General features: G+C 39.0%; 1 long non-coding RNA gene across 1 annotated transcript in view; it reads right to left on the bottom strand.

The window, feature by feature from the left end:
* Positions 1-46: 46 nt before the first annotated feature.
* Positions 47-23,864, bottom strand: part of LOC123379261 — a 35,902-nt gene continuing 12,084 nt past the window's right edge. Inside the window, exon 3 of the long non-coding RNA XR_006583515.1 lies at positions 47-7,713. This is a non-coding gene — a long non-coding RNA (uncharacterized LOC123379261). The remainder of the gene's footprint in view (positions 7,714-23,864) is intronic.

The raw sequence follows: 23,864 nt of genomic DNA, 5'->3' as shown, positions 1-23,864 counted from the left end.
ACAGAATCTGAAGCAGGCTCCAGGCTCTGAGTTGTCAGCACAGAGCCCAATAGGGGGCTCAAATCCACAAACTGCGATAGCATAACCTGAGCAGAAGTCGGACGCTTAACCAACTGAGCCACCCAGGTGCCCCCGAGCTAACTAATTAAGATTACCAGAAAACTGCAGAATTGTCAGAGTTAACCAATTCCTGCACCTTTGAAAGAGATCATCATGTACATGAACCGGTCAGAAATCCTTGCTCTCCTCGCTGACTTAGGAAGCTTGAGTTGCTAATTTAATACACATTAAGATGTACATTTTTCTAGCAATTAAATAGGGAAAATTATAGTCAGGGTCTCCATCTCACAAGAACAATGGAATCTAGAAAGCCAGGTACAGCACAAAAGAACTGAAAAACAGGGTTATGGCAATCTCTTCGTGCTTAAATCTTAACATTCGGGACATCCCACAGCATGGGTATCATATCAAGGCCAAATTTACAATCTTGTTCCTCAATGCTTCTTGGTAGTGGGTTGTAAACAATTTAAGCAAACCATCTGTTCAAAACAGATTCTGATATGAACTCCTCCTCAGAAATGACTTTTTTTTTTCCTGCAGGTCAAAGTTACCTGACATTCTCTAATCTTTTTTTTTGTCTTTTCTCATTCATTAGCCCAAGTAAAACAGAACTGGAGGCATGACTTCCTCAAATTTAAACAAATACTTGAATGCAAAGCTTTGGGTTGGATTGCCTCATTAAAATGTTCCCAATTGATTACTTTTATTGTTCACTTTTTCAGTAGGCATGGAATGATAAGTACCAAAGAAATAGAAATCCTAAAATAACTGGTAAATCACTGGACAATTGAGAGACCATTACACAATGCTAAATAGAAACCACAGGAGCTAACAACTGGCAGAAAAATTCTGTTTAAAATTATAGACTGAACATAGAATTATCTGTTCTGCAGAGTTCATATTTTTCCCCTGTCTTTGCTTGTTATGGCTAAAATTAATTCCCCAGGGCCTTCAGCCCCAAGGCCATGATCTTTCAACTTGCATGCAAGTTGCTCTTTCTGTCATCGTTTCTCCTATATCAGAAACCAGAAATGTTAAGTCATGTCCTGGAGAGTTTTCAAGCCTTGTAGTTTTATTCAGGCAGTGATACAGCAAGAGGTTTTAGGACAATATTACCGGTTATTTTTCAAAAGACATATATAAGACTCAAATAAGAATAAAGATTAAAAAGTCATTACGTCAGGAACATTTCCTGAGGTAATTCTCCAAGCTTATTGTGCCTAACAATGGCAAGGAACGATGGCTAAAATGCAGATTCTTGGGCCACATACCAGACCCACTAAATCTGAATTGCTACAATTGAAGCTGGCTAGGCGCATTTGAAACTGGCTAGATGCATTTTTAACGAGCACTCTAGTTCTTTCTGAAGTAGATGGTTGTCAGCTACATACCCACCAGAACTAGAGTATAAATGGAGGTTAGGGTAAAAAATAATTAGGGAGGCAGTATTTGTGATGCAGCAGGAAGATTCTGGAATTTGGCTAACTGCTGACTTTATTATTAGCACTCACAGCTACTACCTTAGGTTAAGCTATGTAATCTTCCTCTCCATCAGTATCTTCAACTGAGGAATGTAAACATTCATACCTACCTCATAGCACTATTGTAAAGTTGGGTTTACAGTACTGAAAACACTCAGTGGATATAACTACTAGAAATTGGCTGCCCCAGAACTGAATGCCCTTCGCAGCAGGCCAGAAGAAAACATCTTTACTTCGGGAATTGTGATGTTTATCCTTATGTCTCTCGTGTATACCAAACACAACTCCTGTCTCTGAAACAGGAGGCGAAAGTCGTCTAAAGTGCGAGTTCTAGAGTTAAACCATTTGAATTTAAATGTCAATGCAACCACTTATTTGAGCAAATTAACATTTATGTGCCTTCGTTTCCTCCTTTGTGTAAGCAGCATAAAGAGTAGCTGTCTCCTGTAAAATGGTGAGCATAGTACGCACCAATGCTCAATAGTTTTGCTATTATTGTACCATAGGAAAGGGGATTTAATGGAGAAGAGTGACTAATTTTATTTTATAGTTCAGGATAGAGCAAAAATGGATGCAGATTATTTTATTAAGGATCAACAACATTTGGAAACGTAAACTGTTGTCATTTTCAACAAACATGATTCCAGATCAGAAGAGTCTAAGTCACTTAAAGAGCTCAGTAACTCCACCCATCAAAAATTGTATTTCACTTAGTATATAACAACCCATTTTGTAGAGGAATTTGGTAATAATTTTGCTCAAATTTTATATGTGACCTCATGTCCTTATGCAGGTCACTACAGTGTCTTTGATAGCAACCTTCCTGTCATGAAGGTAATTATAAACAGTAACCTTTACCAAATTACCAAGGTACTGTAGTATTACACTTTTAGTAAAATGTTTGCAGTCTCTAAGCTTTTTAAAAGGTGAGAGCTTAAAATCACTAAAATTCATTATAAGACACTTGAAATCCATAAGAGAGGATTTAGCTGGTGACAAGATCTGAAAATGCTTTTGAGTGAAAATGTCCATCCTTATATATTGGGTGTATATCTCAAGTTGAAATAGAATAGAATGAAACTGACATGGAGCAACGAATGGGCAATAAAATGGAGATAGAATAAATGCAGTTAAGATGAAACCAAATAAAATCTAGACTTTGCCCATCCCCATCAATCTCCACAATACCGTCACTTATTATCAGGGTGTCTAAACTAGTTCCTACTTCCAGCGTGAAGGAAGACTCTGTCTCTTGCTGCTGGTGGGCGTATTGATCAAGTAGTGAAGAATAAGCAAAATTATTCTGGAATGCTATCTTTCCAGGTTATTTTTTTTCTTTTTTCTTTTTTTTTTTTTTTCTTTTGCCAGAATCAAAGGAAAACTCTGGCTAAAATATCTCTCATTGTTTTCGCTCAAGAGGCTAATGTTTAGGGTTTAAGCATCTGTAATGCAATAAACCCAACAACCAAGAGAGGGCAAATGAACAAACAAACAAACAAACAAAAAAAAAACTTTCCCTGGTCTATAAACCTGACTGGAGGAAATAAATCGTGCAGATGGACTCTCTGGTTATGGAAAGAGGTGGCCTCTAAAATAGGTTTATTCTGGCGGAGACTTTAAAACTGAAGACAAAATTTTAAACTAGTTCCAGGAGAAAGTGAACATTCCTTAGCAGTTCACTCTTTTCTCTCTTGACTTCAATTCAGTTTAACACCACAGTGACTTCTTTTGCACCTACCACATGCTAAGCCTTAGGAGATTGCATGAAGATTCAGGCATGGTTCTCTATGTTCAAAGAAACTAGAAGAGGCCGTACAAAATTAACTCCAAGGAGAGTTATTCTGTTCTTATGGCTATGCCAAGACTGACTTTATATTTCCGGTTGTATTTCACTATAACTCCCTTTAAAAATCTTAACTTGGACTTCTCACCATAGTGATAAATTCAAATATGCATAAAACCAAATGTATAATAATTCCCTCCTTCCCACTCCTCCCAAAAAAGCACTCTATATTACAAATTTTCCCATGGCATCACTATTTTCCCAATTGACCCAGGCTATAAAAGTTAGACTTTCCTTGATTCATCTTTTTCTCTACTGTCCCACTATGTCCCACAGTAAGCCACCATGTCCTGTCATATTTGGCTGAGGAATTTACCCCACAACAATCTTTTTCCTTCAATTCCTATCACTAACTGTACCATATTTCAGAGTCCCTTGACCTTTATCTATTACAGTCAAAAGTAAAATAGGATGACAGAGATCTGCCTCACTCACACTCATGAACTTGAAACTAAGTGAATGAGAATGCAGTAGACACAGGAGTACCTGGCTGGCTGTCAGTAAAGCATACAACTCTTGATCTCAGGGTTGTGGGTTTGAGGCCTACATTGGGTATTGACATTACTTAAAAATAAAATCTCAGGCACCTGGGTGGTTCAGTCAGTTAAGAATCTGACCTCGGCTCAGGTTATGATCTCACAGTTCATGAGTTCGAGTCCCATATCAGGTAAGCACGAGCCCCACTTCTGCTGAGCTTGAGCCCCGTTTTGGGTAAGCATGAGTCCCACACCAGGTGACCACAAGCTCTGCTTCAGGTGAACCCTGACTTTCTCTCTCTCTGTCTCTCTTTCTTTGCCCTGGCTCACTGGCACCCTCTCCCTCTCAATAAAAAAATAATAATAAAACAAAACGAAAGAATGCAGTAGACACAGTTGGAACAGCTTCACAATTCACCACTTACGTACCCAGGTTCTATGTCACTCCTGCCTTTCCTGAGGCACTACTGTTTGGCTCATCCTTCTTTTCTGTGAGCTACGTTGGTGTATCTCCAATAAATCACCCTTTTTTTAACTTACTGATTTCTGTTGCTTGCAGCCAGAAGAATCTTAACCAATACAAAGGGAAATAAGATTGAGAATGAGATGAATTAAATCAATAAATAGTCAAAGGAGACAGAATGTCTCTCAGATCTGTATTTTGTTAAAGCTTAATTGATACTCTCGATACAAAAGAAGACATGAATGTTAAGTGGAAGCCAGTGTTGAAACCTCGTTTAAGGGGGTCTAAAGTAGCACTGTGTACATTAGAGAGGCTATTGTAGGGTCACTAAAAAGGTTTCCATTTTTTTGCTGTGGGGTAAAAATGTTTTTTCTCATCACACGGCAACCTAGACGAAATATGCCTCCAAATCATCACCTCCCCTTTCTTCTAATTATATGCCCCCTAAACAATCACCATTAACTGAGTATAACTTACCTCAACATTGGCAACAAAGTGACCTGTGTTGAAAATGTTAGCACTGTGAAAGGACAGCTCCCATTTTAAATGAACAATATCTATATGCATTTAGTTACAATGAGTGTCTTCCAAAGAGTGTAATAATTTCTAAAAGAACCAACAAAATCTGTCTTATGGTCCTAACATGCTAAGGAAAATAACCTTAATTGCCACAAATTCATAAGGAAAATATCAGTCTCTGAGCCATTGATGCAATCCACTTGTCACTGACTCTGATCCCCTACTCCCACTCTGCTGTATCAAATTTTAGCATCTGTGCAACAATCCCCGTCCCCAAAAAACTCTCATGCTCATTCATTTATTTTTGGGTCTTTTTTTTTTTTATCTGTCAAGCACTATAGTAGCTAACGGAGATATAAACAGCATAAAAGGTGGATAATAACTCGTTTATTAATAACTAATAATTTATTAATATTATGCCAGTGAACATAACAAAGAACAAATAGAAGATTCTATTAGGATGTATAAGAGGGTCACTTATCCAAGTTAAGGTTATCAAGGAATGCTTTCATGAGAAAATAAGATTAAGGATGAGACCTGAAATATGACCCCAGATCCCTCCCTCCAAACCTTCTTCCCACCACTGCCAAACTAATCTTTGATTAGGCGTCCAACACTTACCCTGTGTTCAAAATCTCTATCTGCTAGGAATATAATTTAACTGAAAAGACCCATCTTTGGGAACCACTGGACTGGGTGACTTCTAAGGTCCCTTATAGATCTAAAGATTCTATAATTAGTTTTCAGTGTGTGTATAACGTTCAATTTTACGGAATCCTATTAGATGGATGTAAATGATATATTTTTTTAATTTTTTAAAAAGTTATTTATTTTGAGATAGTATGAGGGGGGAGGGGCAGAGAGAGAGAGGGAGAAAGAGAGAATCTCAAGCAGGCTCCATCTTATCAGCACAGAGCCCCAGGCGAGGCTTGAACCCACGAACCCCAAGATCATGACCTAAACTGAAATCAAGAGTCAGTTAACTGACTGAGCTATCCACACCCCAAATCTCCCTGATATATTTCTATGTAAGAAAAATAAGTTACAAATAAATGTATAATGTTACTCCATTTTTAGGAAAATGAACAACAGTGTAGTATAGGTGCTTTTGTTGGTATACAGTTTTATAAGCACGAAGAAATACGTACAGGGAAACACATTAAGCTATTAACAATGATTCCTGATGGAAGAAAGAGGTAAGAAGAACAAAAAAGGGGGGGGGGAACCTATAGAAGAACTTAAAATTTTCATGATTTAATTTCAAGTAAAAATTCAAATGTAAACATCTTATTTATATATTATTTCTAAAAATCTGTAAACATTGAAAATAATATAGATTTGGGTCCTAACAAATAGAAGTATCATGAATAAATGACAGTACCGATTGATTGATTAGGTGACAAGATCATAGCAATTTATATCATTGGTTTCTGGTTTCATTTTAATACTACATTTGCAATTAAGTAATGTTTAAGCTTGTGATTTTAAATCGATAGTGCTTCCACTCCACTTCGAAAGATCTCTTTAGTTCAGCTTCACCCTCTCTCTTCAAGCAATTTCCCACTACTTCCCAAATGCACCCACCAAGCACTTTTTATCAGTAACCTTCAGTTTTATGGCTTTTGTGATAAATGTCAAGGTGTGTGGGGAGGGGGAGAGAAAAAGATTTCTGGAATTCTGCTGTGGCATGCACTGTGCTAGTTTCTTTACATTCACGAATCCATGGAATCCTTACAGTAATGTTACAATGGAAGTATTTACCATTAAGGACACCAGGTCAAGTAACCTTTTTCAGTTGACCACACCAAAAGGGCAGAACTTGAGTTTTCGCATGGGACAGCCTAATTATAATATTCATCCTTTACCCACTGTGCTTGATCTTCTGTCCTCCTTTCCATGCTCATCTCGCATGAGTCCTCCAATGGACTCTTCATTCTAGTAGTCATGATGGACTGCTTGCATTTTCTAACACAGGCCACTCTTTCTCTCACCCAATCTCGTCTTCCCAATCTTTTCCTTCTCCTCTTCCTTCTGCTCCTCCTCCTTCTCTCTGTCTCCCTCCCTGACTCCATTTACTTGGTTTGGAATATAATTCTTTTCTTCCATCTGTATATCAAGTAAACTTGTATTCATTTCCTAAGACTCAGCCCAGTTACCCTTTCCTTCTACAAATCACCCATGGCATGGCGTATCCAAACAGACTTAAGACCATCTTCTGTCCTCCCATTATGCATATTTTTATGCCTCTATTGTAACACTTACCATTGCCATAATTATTGATTATTTAGCCACCACCCCACAATCAACTTTCCTTGCTCTGACTGTGAGTCATTACTGGCCAGAAACTATAATAAGTTATTCGTTGTAATTTCAGAATCTCATAATGGACTGAGCACAGAGCAAAAAATAAATACATGCTCAATGAATAAATAAATGAAATGTTCGCTAGAGTTCAGTACACAAATCCAGGTTCATTTGAAGAAGGCAACTGAATGAACAAAGAAGAATGAACATGGTAGTTTGCCCTCTGTTCTTAGGAGATAGCATAGTCTCTCAGATAAGTTAACTGTCTGAGAGAGGTTTTGCATCAGAATAATTAGCTGGAAAGTACAAAGTTTCAGAGAAATTATATATTACTTACATGTACTAAGTTTTCCATGGTGCACCAGTAAACTGAACCCTAACTGAGGGGTGTTCATCCACATCAAAGATTCCCTTATCCTTGACACAGTGTAGATGCTGGGATCATGGGTATTTCCAACAATCAACAAGGTGGACAGATGACTAATGACAGCAAAGAGCCTCTGTAGTTCTCATCCCTACAGGGAAGGAGGACTCTCATTAAGGAATAGATTTTATTTCCTGCCAGCCCTGTGGATGAAACGGAGGGTTGAATTTAAGTTAGTAAGAAAGGATAAATAAATGTGATGCTTCTTACTTAACCAATTTAATATAGTTAGGATTGCTAGGTGCCAAGCAACATGAAACTCAACAACATAAACAGGAAACATTGAAGATTTTGCACAGAAGGAACAAAGAATGAGGCCTTTGGAACCAACAAGAATTAGTCAAGCTCTGAGGTTCTATGTAACAGAAATCAATGGCATTTGTCAGAGTGCTGTCTTTGAGCTGAATTCACTCCAATAATTTTCAATCCTTTTGTTACCTAATCTGACAGAGTATCTGATTGGTACAGAATGGTCATGTGCCCACAAACTGGCTAAGGGAGATTGAAGTAATTAGAGCAACAGTCCCATTAAGATTCCAATCAATGGAGGATAGTTTCCCATAGAAATATTGGGGTGCAGCTACCCAGAAATAAGAAAATAGATAAATGGAATTCGGAACAGCAAAAATAACATATCCACTATTGATTCATATCCCTACTTTTCCCTATTTAGAATGTAAGCTCCATGGAGACAAGAACTTTTATTTGTGTTGTTCCACAGTATACCTTCATCACTAGAATATTACCTTGCATACAGTAAGCATTCAATAAACATGAGCTAAAATAATTTAATACTCTAAACTCTTTGGTTGTAGTTATCTAATGGGTCCTTACAAGTAAGTGAATGTTCAAAAAGCAAAAATTTGAAAAAGGATCAAAGCCTGAGGCATAATATAATGGAACCCTGGATGAACAGAGAACCATACGAAGTTTCCAGAGCCTTATAAAAGATAAATACCGTAGTACATGTTGGAGGGCAAGGCATAGGGAGAATGAGGAAAGGGAAATAATACCCATTAAGTGTCTACTTTCTGACAGCTTTTATATATGCTCTCTCACTAAATATGGTGCACCAAAATTTCAGGGAATACATAAATTGTAACTAACGACTCCTGCAGAAATGCAATTTTATTTACTTCGTAATTGTGTGTGTGTTTGGCCCTTGACCTGAGGTACTAAGCACACATTTGTTTTGCACAATGGAGCCGTTGGCTCTGATAAAGTGCAAAGGGTCAACAGAGAAACAGCAATCTTTCCAGCCCATCTCTGCCCCACTCTCAACCACACCCACTACAAAAAATCATGTCAACCACTTTATAAGTGCCAACATGAGCATTCTTTCTTTAAACATGTTTTCAGACAAGGCAATCAGGCATGATATTTTTAAGAGTTTCCTTCTCCCCAGCCACTAAAGTGGAAAGAATCTAGCTCACTCAGTCCTAAAATAAAGACTGTTAGCTTAAAGTAGAAAGGAAGGTGTTTCCAGATCATTATCTATACAGTTAGATCTAGAAAAGGCCTAAGGAACTTTGCAATATCTAGTCCATGCTTAATTTACAGATGACAAAACAGAGGCTCAGATAAGGAAAATAAGATGCTCAATATCTCAGAGCTGGTTAGTTTTAGGAAGATGACTTGATTCTGACATTCCCATCTCCAAATTCACCTGTCCTTTTATTTCATCAGTTTGTTTAGATATTGAGATTCCATGGTTGCTTTAAGTTGTTTACAATAAGAAATATTCCATTAACTATCTTAATTATTGATTAATTATATTTCCCCTTGATTTAGTTATTTGCCTCTTTCAGAATTGTTTTTCTCAATCCATATGATGCCCAATGAAACTGTACCAGCTTCTCATAATAAGCTTAGAACCCAAAGAAGAATCCTAAATCATGGGTTTGTGATAAGAGGTTTTAAATTTGAGTTGCCCTTTCTCTGTCTGAAGCCACACCCACATAATGATATGCTTGTTCTTTCTATTTACTATGATTGTGTTGAGATCCAATGTCCACAATGATCTCTGGAGTGTTTTAGATCAAAATAACATCAACCATCCAGATGAGGAAGTCCCTTGATAGACAAGCCAAGAGCACCCTCTGGTTGACAGCTGTAAAGGCAAGCAACAAAAATTTTAACAATCCAAACATTATATTATAACTGTCCAAAATAAAGTTTTAGGATTCCAGGGTAGCTTGCTCCCATTTTGGATTCAAAAGTTCTGGAATGAAATACAGTTTTTTGGTCTCCTTTCCTAATTATCACGTCAGTTACATTTCTTAGTTCTAAATAACAAAATCTGCTCTGGCTAGTATAAATAGAAAAAAAGAATTTATTAAAATGACAACACCTTTAGCTATACCAAAACATGATCCATAAAATTTAAGAATAATAAATTGGACTTCATCAAAATCAAACACATTCACACTTTCACTTACTTTTAAGAAAGTAAAAGGATAAGACATGCATGGATTGGAAGAAAATTTGTAAATAATATAATGAATAAAAGGCTTGTACCCAGAATTTATTAACAACTGACATAGCTCAATAAGAAGACAAATAACCTGATTTAAAATGGATAACAATATTTGTATAGATACTTCACCAAAGAAGATATACAAATGACTAATATGCACAAGATGCTCAACATCAGTGGTCACTAGGGAAATGTAAAAACCACAGGGAGATACCCACTTGATACCTACTAGGTGAACTATAATCAAAAAGACAGATAATAGTAAGTGTTGATGAGGATGCAGAGAAACTGGAATCTTCATTCATTCCTGGTAGAAATGTAAAATAGTACAGCTGCGTGGAAATCAGCTTACCAATTTCTTTTTTTTTTTTTATTTTTTTTTAACATTTATTTATTTTTGAGACAGAGAGAGACAGAGCATGAACGGGGGAGGGGCAGAGAGAGAGGGAGACACAGAATCGGAAGCAAGCTCCAGGCTCTGAGCCATCAGCCCAGAGCCCGACGCGGGGCTCGAACTCACGGACCCTGAGATCGTGACCTGAGCCGAAGTCGGAGGCTCAACCGACTGAGCCACCCAGGCGCCCCAGCTTACCAATTTCTTAAAAATGTAAGCATAAATTTAGTATAAGACCCAACAATTCCACTACTAGATATCTACTCAAAAGACATGAAATGAAAACATATGTCCAGGCATTCCTGGGTGGCTCAGTCAGTCGGTTGAGCGTTTGACTTCCGCTCAAGTCATGATCTCATGGTTCATGGGTTCGAGCCCCGCATTGGGCTCTGTGCTGACAGCTCCGAGCCTGGAGCCTGTTTCAGATTCTGTGTCTTTTTCAGTCTCTCTGCCCCTCCCCAACTCATACTCTGTCTCTCTCAAAAATTAGCGTTAAAAAAATTAAAAAAAAAAAAAAGAAAAGAAAACATATGTCCAAAGACTTATATGCAGATATTCATAGAGGCATTATTCATAACAGTCAAAAAATGTAAACAATCCAAATGTCCATCACTTGGCCAATGGATAAACAAAATGTGATATACCCATACAAAAAGCTACTATGGTAGTAAAAAGGAACAAACTCCTGATAAATGGCTACTGTGTATATAAACCTCAAAAGCCTCATTGTAACTAAAAGAAGCTGATGCAGAGGCACCTGGGTGACGCAGTCCCTGCAGCGTCTGACTTCAACTCAGGTCATGATCTCACAGTTCGGTTCCTGAGTCCAAGCCCCACATTGGGCTCCACACTGACAGTGCAGAGCCTACTTGGGATTCTGGCTCTCTCCTCTCTCTCTGCCCGTCCCTCGTTTATGGTTTCTCTCCCTCTCAAAATAAATAAATAAACTTTTTTAAAAAAATAAAAGAAGCCGATGCAAATGTTGTCTGATTGTATTTAGATAAAATGTCTAGAAAAGGCAATTCTATGAGACAGAACATAGTAGTTGTCTGGACTGGGGATGGGAACAAAGATAATTGATTGCAAATGAGTATGAGATCTTCCTGAATTGTTGGAAATGTTCCAAAATTAAAATGATGTGATGATAATTGTATAATTCTGAGAATTTATTGAAAATCATTGAAATGTACTCTTAAAATGGGTGAACTTTATGGTATATAAATTAGAACTTAAAAATTCTCTTTGAAGACTTTTCTTTTTAGCTAAGATGGAGTAAAAAGGACTGGATACACCCTCCCACATGAAGGAATGACAGCAATAACAACAACCAGTGTACAGAAACAACTGCTTTTCAAGACTAAGGAAGCAGGCAGTCAGGATCAGGGGTGCCTGACACAGACTACAAATGAGACGAGCCCTGTGATCACCCCAGCTTACTGTCTTGATGACCTTTCAGGCTTTGGCTCAGGGGAAAGGAGACCAAGGCAGAGTCCATTGTGTCCCCTGACTTTAGGAACATGAGGCTGAGTCTGGGGAGACAACAGCAGCCAGAGTTCTCAGTATGGTGTACCAGCGAGGAGTGGAGATCTGCAAAGGGTCCCCCTCAAGTATTCAGCATTTACATCTGATGAAATTACCCAGGAGTCCACAGAGCCACATCAATGACAATTAAACTCTCATAGTGTAACCACCTGAGGTTACCAATCGCTAACCACTTTTTGGAGGAGCAAGTGAACAAATCCCAGTAATATGGATAAAGTGTATAATGTCCTGCATTCTGATACAGAATCATGACAGGAAATTATGGCTTGTAGTTCTGAAAAGCACGAAACTCTCATTTTGGACAACCACTTGACTGATTGGTTCACAATACAGCATAGTCAGAATGAGTTTCCAAAAATAAAATTCTTTAAGATATCCTTCTAAGAGCCATAATCTGTTTTGTATCATATATTCCTCTAAGAACAACTCAAAAGCTTTATTAATCTGTTAGTCAGAATCAAAAAAAAAAAAAGAGGGAGAGAGAGAAAGAGAGAGAGAGAGTTGGAGGAAATAGCAATGAAAAAGAAAAGAGGCTAACCTGTGTAAATGGAATAACTGCCATCATTTTTCTTTGTCATTACCTTGACAATAAAAGGTTCTCGTATGGGAAGCTCCTGATTTATGGTCCTTTCCGGCAGTCACTGCTGAACAAAGCCACACTGATTTCCCAGGATCCAAGGTGGGGCAGTTCAAGGCCACTAACAATTGCAACTTACACTTCTGTTAGTTGAATATCTATGAATTGGATCTGACCCAGACCAAATTTATGAATGGGGCTGCTCTTGGCCCACCACCTTATCGCTGACAAATAGAAACCTTTACCTTGCCATAAGTCACACGCATGAGTGCACCCTGGACTTCTGACCCATCCTGGTGCTAGCTCTCTCGTCGGGAGAACTTATGACTCTCTTTGAAGATTATGCACCAATAAAGCATATTAATCTTTCATACAGCCGAAACTTTACCTGCTGAGAACAGTATTATTACAGCAAGAAGACTAACTTACAGAATTAGGTGGAAAAGTTCAATGCGTTTGTTCTTGGGTTTCCCTTAGGTGGTCATCATAGTACCATTAATAAAGTGGGATTAAAAATTCATTTATGAAATATTTCCTCCTTTAGAAACCATTATAGGGCAAATATGCAGAGAAATAAAGTAGGGACATAGAAAAGAATAGATCAAAACTTAGTATAATGGATGTAGATTAATCTATGCATAGAGGTAAAGAAGAGAGAGATTAATAAAAGAATGACAGAAAGAAACCTAGTATTTTAATAAATAACTATTAAAGAAGAAGAAACCCTGACACCAAAGAAATGGTAAATAAAGCCATTTGGAAAATATTGGATAAACAAAGAAAAGTCAAAGTCTGAACTATACAATTGAGTGTATCATTTAAAGGCTTTCTGGAGAAGATGGTGTGAGCTGAATTTTGAGGGCCAAGAAGGAGTTACGAGAGACAAAACAGCACGTGTGAAGATAGAAAGATGTGTTGAATCTGAAGAAGTCAGGGTGTGACTAAAGGGGAAAGCTCCCAAACGCCATCTGTTAGTCCTACCTCTGTCCCCTTCTCAAGTAACACAAAAGTGAGTCAGAAAAAACAAATAAACAAACAAACAGACAGACAAACAACAGGGATCATCCTCTCAGTTGTCTCCTTCCTAAACTGAAGACTGTATATACACCCACATGATGCCAATCACAATTAAGAAGTGTGCCTCCTCTTGATTGCCTAACCAATGAGAAGTGGGTATATACCAGAATGCACTTGGGTCCTCCAGAATGGGGAAAAACTGGGTTTGGCGCATCTATTCAAGCCTATGCCAAAGGAAATACAGCTACGTGAACAGGAAATACACACTTTCTTAATGACTGTCCAGTTGGAGAATCTTTTTTTTATGTGGGACTCTAATACGCAACTCTTTACCACCTGAATGTAGGGGAAAGAGAGTATTGTCTCTGGTATCACATTGCCTCAGTTCAAAGCATGTCTCAGCTAGTTATCAGCGTTGTGGCATCGAGCAATTGACTTAACCCTGCTTTTAGCTAGTGTTTCTCATATGTAAAATGGGGATAATGACAGAACCTGGGTCATGACCTTGATGTGGGGATTAAAGGATAGAAGAAGATGTCAAGTGTTTGAAACAGTATCTAACAAACAATAAGCCCTCAATAAATGTTAACTCTTAATTTAATGAAAGAACTTTTTCTTGTATTTCTCTTTGTTTTTGCGTTTTTTTTTTTTTTTGGTTGGTTGGTTGGTTTTTTAATGAAGATTGGTATCCGATGCTGCCAGATGGGAAACCAGAGAAGAGTAAACAACAAGGGATCTTCATGGATGGACACACACCATGCTTTGCTCGGCTGTTCCAGGCAGTGACCCATCAGTATATGTCACTCAGAGAAGAAGAGAGCACAGTAGTAAATCCTGGCACCAACAGCACAGCATCTCCCTGAACGACAAGCAGCTGGGCTGGAACAAAGCCAGGGAAGGAATGCAATCTCTTTGGGAAAAAAAAAAAAAATCACAACGCCTCTTCGTATTTTGACAGCCCGGGGGAAAAGAAGCAGCTCTATAGAATAAAGCAGCAAGCATGCTTTGAGATCTTCCAATGAGAAGCAGTGGAGAAGCACACCCTATTTACTGTGCAAAACCCCTACTTACATGTACACGCAGAGCTTTGGCCCTCACCCGAACTGCGTTGTTAAAAGGAGAGGAGTTTGACTGTTTTTCCCTGATAGGCACATAAAATTCTTTCTTTCTTCCTGGGTTTGGCTGGTGCTGCTACAGTGGCTGCGGAAGAAATCCCCAGCATAAGAATTTCTCCCAGTAACCTGAGTGTGTTCACCTTGCTAAGAATACTGTGTCTGAATCATTTTTAGATTCATGACATGTATCAGCCACAAAGGTAACAGGATAAAATATAATCCATTTTTAGCTATAACCAGATTATAAATAGTGGTTAGAGGCAGAAACCAAGAAAAGAGGAGAAAGAAGGGAACGGAGAGAACAATGACAGAGAAAAAGAAAGAAAACTGTGGAGAAGAAGAGAGGAGCACACACCTGCTGGAAATAAGAAAAATGGGAGCTAATATTTATGCAGAGGTTCACGTTCTCTCTCCCTTCAGACAATAGGACATTTATTTAATGAGTGTCTCTCTATCAAATTGTCAAGCAAAGCAGCTGCACCTTCTGGGCCTCTAGCTCAGGGAAAGGGACTAAAGTGTCATGTCCCCAGAAAGCTTCCTAAGCTAGGCGTCTCTAGTACATTGCCCAGGGAAAGCAAAAGTTCCAAATAACCAGAATCTCCTCCATCCCAAGAATTGTCTATGCCATCTAGTGGCAGCATGTAATATAACCTCCCAAAGGTACGGACGCAATCCTTAGAGCTTCTGACTTCATTATCTATAGAGTTAGAGACCAATGCTGAAGAGGAGGTGGCTGAGGGATGGGCTAGATGGGTGATGGGTACTAAGGGGGGCACTTGTTGTAATGAGCACCGGGTATTGTATGTAAGTGATGAGTCACTAAATCCTGCTCCTGAAACCAATATTATGCTAGACGTTAATTAACTGGAATTTAAATAAAAACTTGAAGAAAAAAAGAAAAAGAAAAAGAAAGACTTAAATTATCCACACAATCACAGGATGTCAATGCTGGGAGAGAATGTAGTGAGATCAATGGTCCTGGCTCTGACTGCACAAAGGAATCACATGAAGCATCCTTTAAAAATATATTAGTACGTGGGTCTCGTGCTCAAATACTTATGACAATAAAAAATAATTTTTAATGAAACAATTGATTTTGCTCAAATAAAAGGAATTGGAAGTTCAGGGTTCCTGGAAATGGCAATTTTTAAAAGCTCTTCAGCCTCCTTAAGCTGAATCTACCCTTCAGAACCAACGAACTATCCCAACCCCCCACTTCTCGTTCTAAAGTGTGGAGAGGAAGAATGAATTACCGTGAGTCACGTCGCCAGGGGGGCGCGGATGGAAATGGAAGCGCTACCCCAGATCGCGAGGTCTTGATAGATCAAGGTCAAAGTCATGAGACTGTGAAAGTGCAGGGCAAGAGGGGTGCAAGAATCACCATCTGGACTAGAACTATATGACTTCCTTTATTTGTTAACTGTTATTTGTTTTTACACTTACTAGTTTACTAAAGGATATGATAAGGGATATGAATCAGTAGGCAGACGAAGCAACATTGAGGATCCAGGTCTGGGGAAAGGGCAGGGAGCTTCCATGCCCTCTCAGGTTCACCTCTCTCCTTAATTCCCCAGCGACTTCCTCTTAGAATGGGCTTGTTTGCTCTTTTCTTTTTTCTCTCCCTTCTCCTGAAATAGTTCCAAACACATCCAAACTAAATCAATATATGTTGACCTAAATCAACCTTGCATTCATTTGAAAAGTTGATTTTGACAAAAAAAAAAAAGTATAAATCTCCCCAAGTAAACAGAATGTAGATTTTTTAAAATATTTTTATTGCATTTATTAAAATTCTCTTTAACAAATTTTCCTGGTATTAGGAGGTATAAAGATAAATTCTCCTTTATCTATAATCTGCCTCAATTCCAAAAATATTAAGGATAAAAGTAGATAGAAAACAGTATTTTTTTAAATTTTAAATCAGAGGGAAAGGTAATGAAGACCAAATAGTAAGACGAAATCAGGAAGACTTAGTACCCAGTTCCTTAATTAGATCTTACACAAATTCTGCTGTGTTTAGCAGGACTAATTTGTTTTAAAGGGAGATATGATCAGTTACAAGATTCCCATTCCTTATTTGATAAAAAATAGACCAGTTGTTCAGAATAAGAGTACTTCCCTTAGACAGAAAACAAATGAAATAAATCTCCACATAGTACTAGATGGTCTTAAGTGTTATAAAGAAAAAATAGAGCAGAGAAGGACAGGAGTTGAATATTGAATGGGGTGACCAAGAAAAATGGGAGGGGGAGGCACCGAGCCATGCAGCTCTCTGCATAGTAAGCTTATTTCTTACTCACATGAAGTCCAGTGCAGGTCAGCGTGATGATTCTAATCCATACAATAATTCAGGACCCCAGGACTTTGCCATCTTGTGGCCTTGCTTTCCCACAGGGCCTCAGGGTCTTTCTCTCCACTCAGCAGGAGAACATGGAAAGAGGAGTTTGGGGTGGGTGGCACTTCTCCACCTAAGGAGCCAGGCATCACCCTCTCTCATTCTAAAGGTGAGAACCGGTCCTACGGCTCCACATGGGTGCCGCAGCTCTGGAAAATGTAGGCAAGTGGTGTGCCCAAGAAGAAGGAAAGAATATGCATGTAGATGAGCATCCGCGGTTCCTACCCACACAACCAGTTAGGAAGCTACTGCAGTTATCCAGAGGGAAGATCGTGTTGATTGGGACCAGGGTGATGACAGTGGAGCTAGTGAAAACTGAAAAGATTCGGGATTTATTCTGAGTCAGCTGACAAGGTTTACTTAGGAATCAGATGTTGAGTGTGAGAAAATGAGGGGAGACAAGCTGAAAGCCAAGAGAGAACTGCTGAAGTTCACATGGTCCTCACAGAGGCATCTTGAGAGGATTCCATTTGCCTGAGTTAATTCCTACATGGCTCCTATTTGTGGCCAGAGGAGGGAGTTTGTTTTTGTTTTCGTTTTTTATGTTTACTAATTTATTTTGAGAGAGACGGTGCGGGGGAGGGGCAGAGAGAGGGAGAGACAGAGTCCCAAGCAGGCTCTGCACTGTCAGCATAGAGCCTGACGTGGTGCTCCAACTCACGAGCCTTGAGATCATGACCTGAGCCAAGATAAATTACGGGACAGTTAACTCACTGAGCCACCTGAGCACACTAGAGGAGGAAGATTTTTATTCTAGAACACCCAGGGAAGTGAAGCAGGAAATATTAATATGGTGGCTCTTCCTAGACCATGAAGATCATCTGAGATATTGATAAAGACCTTGTTTCCACAAATGGCTCTGGAGACAGAGACATACACAGTTTGTTTGTTTATCAATTCTTCAAATAGCAAAATGTGTAATGGGAAGCAGCAGATGCCATGGACACTTCTGGTGCATCAGAGCTGACCTGCTGTCTTGAACTTTCTGGTGCAAAACCTATATAAGACATATTCCAAGAAATACTTGGTGCAGGGGACAAGGCATTTCAGTGACAACCAAGATCTGAATTTTTAAAAAATAATGAAATATTTTATATTCCCTACCAATTTGTCTTTATTTAGAAAAGAAAAAGGAAAGAAATAGAGGGAAGGAGGGAGGGGGGAAAGAAGGGAACAAGGGAGAGAGAGAAAACCTATGGTACCTTCTTCCTCCATATTCTCTCTCTCTCTCTCTCTCTCTCTCTCTCTCTCACACACACACACACATACACACACACACACACACACACACACACACACACATGCACATACCTCAAGTAATAAATTCTGTGCTCAGTGACAAAAAAGAGAGATGTGGCAAATTGGAAAAAAAAAAAAGGAAGTTGCTCACTAAAAACTTTTCTTCATATTTTTTGCTTCCAAAAGTCTAAGCCCATTTGGGGGACGAGGATAAGAGAAAATGGTCCTAAGAGATCAGATATGCAAGTAAAATATGAAAACATGAAGGCAAAAGGATTTTTCTTGGATTAAATGAGATTTTCCTCACCTGGAAGGGACAGGAAGGAAGAAAGTGTACTCTTGCTAGAGAGACTGTATTTCCCACAAGGAAAGAGGCTGCTGATGGAAGGTGTACAGATCTCGTCTTTCTTTAAAATTCTGCTCTATTCTTTGACAAGGATTTTTTTTTTGCATTAATTCAAATTTTTTCTTTTTTTGCGTTGGAATATGATTCGTGCTCTGCTGACTTTTGTGGCCCCCCCTTAGTCGTACCTAGTTCTGGTGTCTGAATGCAGCACATCACAGAAAGATGCCAAGGTTCCAAGCATGCCACACCGCTAGACCCAGAATATCATGCCAGTGTGATGACAGGCACCCAAAGGTAACCTCAGTGGACAGACGACCTACAAATAGAAGCTCCTCTGTTCCCTCCAATTTTGCACTCTGTAAGAACTTGGAACTGTGAGGTTACGTAAACCTTAAGGGAAAAAGTGAAGTTAATAGCAAAATCAAGGTTAGGAATAAAAAATAATTTGAGTTATGTTTCTTGTCCATTGAATTCATAGGCTGATGTTCACACCCATTTTGTCAATAATTCTCAACACTGACTGCACATTAGAATCACCTAGAGTGCGTTTAATACGTACCAAAGATACAGCACCCTCCACCCCGAGATTCTGATTTAATTGGTATGTTTTAAAAGCTCTCCAAGTTATTCTAACATGAAGCCAGGACCAGAAGCCATTGACTTACGGTAACAAGCACCATGGTGCATGCCACGTACATTCTGACAGTTGAGCCTAGCAGAGGTCCAGCAAAACAGCAGCCCCCCCACCCCGTCTTCCCTATCTTCCCTTCTTATATGGCTTCAAAACAAATCTCAGTGCATACTTCAGTGAAGCATGAAACAAAACCAAGCTCGCTACAAAAAGTAAGAGAGCTTGGAAACACAATTCAAACAACGAATTTAAAAGAATCCCGGGGCACCTGGGTGGCTGAGTCGGTTAAGCCTCTGATTTTGGCTCAGATCATGACCTTGCAGTTTGTGAGTTCGAGCCCCACATGGGGCTCTGTGCTGACAGCTCAGAGCCCGGAGCCTGCTTCAGATTCTGTCTCCCTTTCTCTCTGCTCCTTCCCTGATCACTCTCTCTCTCTCTCTCTCTCTCTCTCTCTCTCTCTCTCTCTCTCTCTCAAAAATAAATAAATATTTAAAAAGAAAAAAGAATCCCTTCCCCTAAAGCTCATACAATATTGATTCTTTAAAAAGTGTGTTTGCATTTACATGAGCATTTCTTTCAAGATGGCAAAGCCATTTTATAATAAGTGTTAGGAAGTAAAGAAAACACATGCAGAATAAAATAGCACAAAACTGATTTTAATTCTTTTTTATGAAACTAATTTATTTTAAATATTTTCCTCTATGATGCATGACAGCAACATACTCTACACCACCTTTATTTATTAAAGCCTAGAGGTAAAGCATACTTCTCTACTCTGTGTTAATATGGACTTGCTTTAGATGAGGTTTAACCCTGGTTTTCAAGGTGCTTATAATCTAACAGACTATTGGTAGTTCAGCATCCAGCATCATGACACCATGATGGATGTCCCTGAAATAGCTTGTGAACCAGATTACAACTTCAGACAGCTTTATTAACCCATCTGTTCACTCATATGAATGAAATCATTCCTCTACAAACTACAAATGACTATCACTTCAAATGACAGCACTGCAAATGAGATGTTCAACTTGAAAGACTATTTGCCTGCCCCTAGGGAAATGTTACTGCCAGGATAAATAGAACCAAGAGCAAACTGAAAAAAGAACTACTTCCCCTGTTTGCCCAATAAAACCTACAACTAGCTTATGAGTACGTGTGAAAGCAGCCAACCACAAGGTGAATGAAAGGTATCCGTAACTAACAAAAATATCCCTTTACCCATTATCCAAGTGCCCAAAAAGAACCCACAGATCCATGATTGGCAATAGATTCCTTTGGATTTAATAGTGCTGTCTCCCTGTAGACTCTATGTAAATGTACATACTTAATATCCAGGTAAAGTCTAAAGCATTGTCACTAACAATTAAATCTAATTTAATTGTTAATATCACTCAAAAGCACTTAGCACCTCACTTGGAGAAAGGTTATGGAGAAAAAAAAAATGATCAATGAGACAAAAAAAAAAACAAACAAAAAAAACCCCACAACTTTATTACCTTATTACTTGATCTAGGATTCACCTGGCCTGTGTTCTTACTGCAATCATCTGTACTCCTCCAATGAAGTTCTCCTCCAATGAAGCCACCAGTTTGCCCCCTATCGGAAAACCTATTTGAACACCATCTCAGACAAGCGCGTGATGGAAGATGATTTCATCTTCTATCAGAGAAGGAGTTCAGAGAAGGAATTCTTCATCTTGAACCCACAGACAGGGGTCTGGGAATAGAATTCAAAGGAATTTACTTATGTGTTTTTATTTCTTTTTTTTAATGTTTATTTATTTTGAGAGAGAGAGAGAGAGAAGGAGAGCATGAGTGGGGGAGGGACAGAGAGAGAGGGAGAGAGAGAATCCCAAGCAGGTTCCATGCTCATGGCGGAGCCTAATGCAGAGCTCGATCTCACAACTGTGAGATCATGACCTGAGCCGACATCAAGAGTTGGACGCTTAACCGACTGAGCCACCCAGGCGCCCCTGATGTTTATTTCTTATTGCAGTTTTTCCACATATATTGAAATAACATATATACTGTTACTTTGAATTTGTGATGATTATTAGGCCAGCCACTAGATTGTGTTACTTAGGGGTGCCTGGGTGGCTTGGTTGGTTGAGTGTCCAATTCTTGGTTTCAGCTCAGGTCATAATCCCATGGTGCATGAGTTGGAGCCCACTCAGAGAAGGAGTTCAGAGAAGGAATTCTTCATCTTGAACCCACAGACAGGGGTCTGGGAATAGAATTTAAAGGAATTTACTTATGTTTTTTCATTTCTTTTTTTTTAATGTTTATTTATTTATTTTGAGAGAGAGAGAGAGAGAGAGAGAGAGAAGGAGAGCATGAGTGGGGGAGGGACAGAGAGAGAGGGAGAGAGAGAATCCCAAGCGGGATGGACAGCATGGAGCCTGACATGGACAGCATGGAGCCTGCTTGGGATTCTCTGTCTCCCTCTCTCTGCCCCTCCCCCACTCATGCTCGCTCTCTCCCTCTCTCCCTCTCTTCCTCTCTCTCTCTCAAAATAAGTAAAACTTAAAAAAAATTTAATGTGTAAATAAGAAGCACATACATTACTGTATTATGATTTTTAGTTTATTTTGATAACTATATTTCAATGTGATTGTTTTCTTTGAATCCTTTATATTTTATTTAAAAATGTTTTCTTTTTTTGAGGAGGAGTAACAAGCCAAAGCAGTCAAAACACAAAATATTCAAGAACCTTGAAATAGAGAAATTTTTTTCATTGTAATTATTGGAAATTAGATTTCCATATTCTCTTACTAGCTATCCTGAGTATGTAATACTAAATTCATATCAAGGAAGGCAAGAAACAAAATCTCCTCTACTAGACTCTTTGCTAGCAGTGGCCCTCTGGGCTTTATGGTGGGGGTGAAGAAAGCAGGTATCCTCTACACTTCATCCAAAGAACACATGAAAAGTTATTTTCTGCAGATGATCACTTCAATGCTATGAAAGGCTTTCGCCTGCATTTCTCAATGAAGAAAAGAAATTGTCCACTACCCATTCACGGTAGCTACCCTATTTCTGACTTCTGTAGTGACTTGCGAGAGGATTATGGCAATTAACTTAACCTTTTGGAACTTCTACTTCTCTGTGTGTAAAAAGCATAAAGTTGTGGGTCATTAAACTGTACAACCACATTTAAAGGTTCTCTAGTGAGCAAACGTTGCACGGCTCAAATATTTTGAGACTTCCGAGATGAATGTTATATAATCATAAAATGGTACAGCACAGAAGAATAATTCTGGAAGGATAGTGAAGCCTTGTCAACTCTTGTTGACCAACTCTTGTCAGTTGGTATATTGGGTTGGCCTCAACCTCAATTCATAACAACCAACTGTGTTGGCTTTGGCTGTGCCACCAGGTTTTTGATTACAAGCAACTCCCCCGTCATAGTGGCGGCGGCTGCCAGTGGATCAGCTGATTCTCACCAGCTTTGATGCCACCCATGCTTAAATCTCTACTGAGGCCCCTGTTAAGTTAAGGAGATAGAACTGAGACTCGGAGAGACTGAGATGTGACTATTCTTCAGGCTAACAGGAGGGAGGGAAAGCTTGGTCCTTTAACTGGAATAGGGCCCCCAGGAAAAGATTCCTCTAGGAGAGAGGCATCTTCAATCCCTAGTGCCAACAGATCTGCTGAAGGTGATCCTACATATTTTTTTTATGGGGTAACTGGTGGAGACTTGGTTCCCTAATGGTGATGGCAAGATGGTAACGCCCACTGTCACAGGACACTCAGAGCACCAGGGAGAGCTAAACAAATCCACAGGCATCAAATGCACACTAGTACAACCAATGCAATTCAGATACATCATCCAACATTTAAATCATTCCTGCAGGAACTGAGTACAGGCAGTAATTACATCAGCCAAAGAAACAAAGCACTCCCTTATAACCAATTAAACTCATTCAAGTCAATTATTCAAACAATTCCTGCCAATATACAATTCAAACCTTCGTGTCAAAGAATGTGTTTATAAACTGATTAATGGCTTTCAGAAATTAGCTCCCTGGAAATATTATAAAGTGTCCCAGTCCAGAGCATCACAGCTTTGGGGGATTTTCCAGCTTTGCCCCCACAACCTTCTGCATCTTATTATACATGAGGAATCCAGAGACCATGGAGCTTTGAGAGACTGAGATAAGAGACTTCTGAGGAAGAAATAGGACTGGACTCCCAAGCTAGAGCTCTATAGACAATATTCTTATTTCACACACACAGGAAAAGTATAAACTAAGCTTTTCAAGAATTACATTAACAGGCCAACAAAGACACTGTACACACATGTGTTGCACGGCTCAAATTGTAGATGATACTTTGTGGGTCCAAAAATTGAACAATCCCACTTCAGTTTTCCAAGGAATTGACTTCGGTTAATTATGGTCATGGCCACCATGGGAAAAAGAGAGCCTCTCTTCTAACACTTGATATACACTATCACAATTTATTATGCCACTAAAGGTCCTTCCCCATATCCTCACTATCTCCTGCAAGTATCCCAAGTATCCCGGAGCTGTCTGCAAATGCAATACAATACAAATGCAA

Source organism: Felis catus, chromosome C1, assembly GCF_018350175.1.
Source record: "Felis catus isolate Fca126 chromosome C1, F.catus_Fca126_mat1.0, whole genome shotgun sequence".
NCBI classification, from domain to species: Eukaryota; Metazoa; Chordata; class Mammalia; order Carnivora; family Felidae; genus Felis; species Felis catus.
The sequence above is the reverse complement of the archived record's forward strand: the minus strand, read 5'-3'. Positions and strand labels throughout refer to the sequence as shown.